Below are 5,490 nucleotides of genomic sequence, written 5' to 3'. Positions count from 1 at the left end.
TCTTGATTTAAGTTGATACCATAACATCGTTCAAAGGCTTTTGTTTTGCAGTATTTTGAATTATACAGCTTAAAACCAATTAAATGATTCATAGATACATCGGTTACCCAGCTCTGTTTCCATAAGACGCATGTGTATGTCAGTCGCATCTAGTGGAATCGCTTCGAATTTCTTTTCCGGGTGAAAAGTATGTGAACTTTGTCAGGAGACCGCGCGCCCTGTGACATACGACGTCTCGACATGATCCACGCGGACCCTTGGGATCCACATGAGCGATCACTCATACGAGAGAGACTATAGAGAAAAAAGTTTAGATACGACGAAACTATAGGAGAACTTAGTGATATATTGATAATATAATAAAAATATTGTGAATATCTGAAGGAATTTTTAGTTGTTATGTATTGAAGGGCTCACCCGTAGGTAGCGGGTTAAGAGCGACGGGACCTGTTTCAGAGGTCTCGGGTTCGATACCCACTTTGAGCAGCCTGTTGTCAGGCAGAAGTGACAAGGATTTTCACTTGGAAATATAGTTAGCAATATGTTTCCAAGTAAAATAGCCCTTGCCCGGAATTGCTGCACCAAGAAAAAGTCAGCCCTATTAGATTAATTCTAATAACAAAAATCATAAAATATGGATGGATTAACCATTGGGTTACCATCTAAAATACGATGTAAGGAGAAGTTTCAACCTAACAGCTCATAGGACGTAAGTTCTGATTGCTGTTAAAAATATATAAAAAAAATGTAATTGAAGTATAGAATTTAAAATATCTATTATTTGCATTAAATGAATTTGTGTTCAATTTCCTTATCTCGCCTAATAAATTTGCATTATTATAATATAACATAACTTTATAATGAAAAAAAAAACTTATTAGATATTTTCAAATCTCTAAACGCTTATTAATATATTTCAGAAATTTTAATAAAAAACTATATAGATAAATTGTTATAAATATAAACTTCTATCCAGATATTCCAGATATAGAATAGTTCATACTTTTTGCAATTCTTTTTAATAATTCTGATTACTATTGATTACATGGTATGATGTTTTCGTGATATTAATAAAATGATAATATCATAGTACAATCAAGTAATAGACAATATTAGTATACCCGTGGTAATAGTGTTGTATTGGCTATTGAAGTCAGGTAGTTAGCCAAAACATATGAACATTACGAAAAAAACAACATAACTTTTATTAATTAACATCTGATTCTTAGGACTTCTAGTTTGGCATGTAAGTAAAACTGCAATTATCGACTGTTATGGAAATATTTTATAATTAAAATTTATATATTATCTATAAACCTAGTAAAATGTATTAGAACAATCGTCAAATGTGCATAATTAAAAAGTATCAACATATTATGTACACTATTTGATAACATAACAAATTTTATTATTTATCACACAATAAAATGTATTGTGTAGGCACGAAGACACGATGGTACTGAGGCAATGATACATTAGTGTCATGTACATAAATTAATGAAAAGTTGAATTATCATAAACTAATACTTAATAAATTTTGATATATAATAGACTTTGTAAGATAGGTATACTGCCTAAAATTTGAGACTTAACTTGAGAAGTAATAATAAAATTAATTATATGTTATATGAATGTTATATAACAACTTTAGTCAACTAACAGAATTGATTAACGTATAATTCAGAAAAATCGGATACAACCCGTTTTATGAAAACTCGGAATTGGCACAAATATATACATAATAATAAATGCAACTAAAAATAAGCAACTGTACCGTGCTAGAGGTTAGACAATACTCACTTATCAGACGCAGTTATGAAGGAGCCGATCAAAAGTGTTAATCCACTAACATAAAACTGTCCTGGTTTCTTCGAGACCTCAAACATACGGCGAAAATGACTCGGGCGCATTTTTGGCGACCGAGTCATACGCCCTTGTTCTCGTCCCAACAAAACGCAGAAACGAAATGAGGATGCATTGCTATCATTGCCATAATACAACAAACATAGAGCAACAATGCTGCATGTATAGATAAGTACTTCGGTTGATAAACAAACCACTTGATGTTGTATCAAAATATCGATATATCCATATAAAAGTTGATACAATTGCCCTTTTGGTAGTTGATTTTAATTCCTATTTTTGAAAACTGAGTTGGCGGTATTTTGTGAGTAATAATAAGGGCATGCAAATGATATGTCAAGGTTTTTTTAAACTGAATATTATATAAAATCATAAAATTATAATAAAGACTTGGTTTGCGGGGAATTTAAAAATAAAAAACTAGGGGTGTATGGCATCGTGCCTTAAGGCCAATTGCTGGAACTTCCCGTAACGTAACGAAATGTTCGAGAAATACTGAATGTAGTAACAAATAGATTATTATTAATATTGTACATTGTCTAATATTTATAAAAATATATAAAACTGAATTGCAAAGTTCAAATTATTTGTTTCAAGTATATTAGAACTATAGTCAGAATTAAAAATAAATATGAATTATTTTTGATATACAAAATTTTTTTTTTCCAAAATTAATTATTTTGTTAAGACAAGCAGAAAGTTCTTTGAATCATTTAAATCGGACACTTAGTTCTCTCAAAAACTGCCATTTTTTACACATTTAGCTCCGTATCTTCGAAATGGCTGGGCCTGCCTTTGCCAAAAACAAATAAACACTTCTCCCAAACATTACTGATTGAATTTTTCTTAGATCATTCAAATCGGATGCTCCGTTCTCTCAAAAACTCAATTACTATTTTCTGCACTCTTTGCTCTTTATCTCCGTAACTGCTGGACCTGCCTTGCCAAAAACTAATCAGCTCATCTCCCTATCAATAGGAACCGAATGTCTTTTGAACCATTCAAATCGGTTGATCTGTGCGCCCGAAAACGTGACTGTAAATTTGTATTCATACATACATACAACACACATCCATTTTTCTGAGGTATGCCAAAATGTTCAGAAACCTTCAAAACGTCGAGAAATGTTAAATTTTCAATTTCGATTTTCGGCCCATTACAATAACAAAACCCTATGGGAAGTTAATTAAACGTTTTGTCACTTTATGTTTGCTAATTGCTATTTATATTCAGTTGTTCTATATTAGCTTTATGAAGAAACATTTTTTTACCTTGGTCATGCTCTTAATGAATTTTTTTTTAATCATTAGTAATAAATGTACATTAAAAAGGAATCTAGTAGCAAATAGTATTATACCTTAAAACAATTGTGTGTGTGATTTGAAAATCTAGTTGGAAATATTTAAACTAATTGCTATAAATCAACGATCAATTTTTATTGAACATTGGTTATTTATTCTTTGATGTTTAATTACGATGCGGAAAGTTCCAGCCAAAAACAAAATTTTAAACATCTGATATAATAATTCTTTTATGAGCATGATCATCAAATTACTGTTACAAAGGTACAGTACAGATTATGAAATTCATTTTATAAAACGTTGTTTTTAGATAAATTTGGTAAAACAGCATATTTAATATTTAACACGAGATAAAACTGATATATATGCATATAGTAAGATACAAAATATATCATTCTCACGTACTGAAATCGTGGAAAAGTTGTATATCATTACTGATACTTAATGAAATGTTAAAAGCACTGAATAAAACATGCCAATATCAGATACATGCACATACCAATTCTATGGGCATCTATATGGCAATGTGCATGCAAAACTGTGGTCTTTGATGTGATACTCCTTTGATGTATCTGGTATCAACTTTCCGGCTGTGCGGCGTACACCAGTGTGCCGCCGAATGCAAATATTTAATCAGCGCGTCGCGTGCTGCGCAATAGCCACTCATTAAAACATGTAAGACCAAAGAAATATACGAACATCTAGGATAGGGTGATATACTAGAATGTCCCATGGATTGAATTACATAATCAGTCATGTCTTTTTGTTCGGGATTTCATTTGTTTTATTCATTACTGGAGATAACGGACTTATATCACTATGGCCGGAGTAGCTAATGCTATAGATGCAAGTTGCAACGAAGACAAACAGTAAAAATAAAACGTTAGTCGAAGATAATTCAATGTGTTGAATAAGATTATAAGAAATCAAAACATGATGACTTTATGTTTACAAATTATCATAGAAGTCAAATCAATGATTGTACTATTGTTTATACATTATTAAAGAAAGCAAACTTTTGGTTTACCGTTCCTTAATTGTGAATACATTTTAATTTTTTTTGCAACAGTTGAAAACAAATTTTTAATGCATATTTCAAAGTTAAAATATATGTAACTACTACTGTTTTATGAGGTGTTAAAATGCAGTGTAGCATCTTCTCGACAAATATGTTTTTCAGAATGCAACTCAATAATTATCTTACCTGTATTTGATACATTCATATTATTATATTTTTTCTTTTACTAATTTACAAAACTATTATCAAACCAATTTGGACTTACGGTTTGCAACACTGGGGTGCGGCCAGCAAGTCAAATATTACAATTTTGCAGAGATTCCAGAATAAAATTTTAAAACAGATTGCAAACGCCCCAAATTATGTTTCTACCTGGCTGTTACAGCGAGATCTGCGCATACCAACCATTGAGGAAGAGATTTTCCAGTATTGCATCAAATACAAGTACCGACTAACACATCAACCCAACCAATTGGCGAATGACCTGCTCAGACCAGTTCCACCTAAGCGACTCAAGAAACAAACTTGCAATGAAATACTACATAATATTAATTGAATATATATATAGTAGAACTCCAATTATCCGAATTAAAGGGGACCGGGACCGATTCGGATAATCAAATATTCGGAGTTTTTTTAAAAAATTGCCATTGGAGAGAAAAAAAGTTACGTTTTGATATTGCACTTTTTTTTTATTGAATTAAATGAAAGAAACATGACATTTTCACATGTTTTAAATATAAATATATGTACAAGTTTATGTACAAATATTATGTACAAGTTTAGAAATAAAAATCATTGTTTTGTAACATCTCCGTCAAATCAAAACAAACAATGTGCCTACACTGGCTTTGCTGGTAGAAGAATAATAGGGCACTTAGACTTTTTTTGGACAATTTTTTTTCTGAAAGTGATTCGGATAATCGGCTATTCGGATAGTCAGAGTTCGGATAATTAGAGTTCGGATGATTGGAGTTCGGATGATTGAAATTTGGATAATTGGAGTTCTACTGTATAAATAAATATTTTATAATTAATAAATAAGACATTGTAATTAGAAGGAGCTATCAGTGGGTAGTTATCCTTCTCACGCCATTTTCCATAATTGTCAAAAATTTTAGCCTAATATACATTGTATAGATTGCTATGTTAAATAAACAAAAAAATTTTTTCTTTTATAATAAATTTTTAATTTTAAGCAGCAATGCTGTTGAAAGTATGTGTTCATTTAGAAACATATTTAGATCTTATTTTCAGATGAAAATAGACACCTTGTCAATCCTGAAACCCTGCGGTTGCAAGGTAAAA

Source organism: Ctenocephalides felis, unplaced genomic scaffold (genome assembly GCF_003426905.1).
Source record: "Ctenocephalides felis isolate EL2017-DRISC unplaced genomic scaffold, ASM342690v1 CF-g0.4_SCAFFOLD_00845, whole genome shotgun sequence".
Classification (NCBI taxonomy): domain Eukaryota; kingdom Metazoa; phylum Arthropoda; class Insecta; order Siphonaptera; family Pulicidae; genus Ctenocephalides; species Ctenocephalides felis.
Note: the sequence above shows the minus strand (reverse complement) of the source record.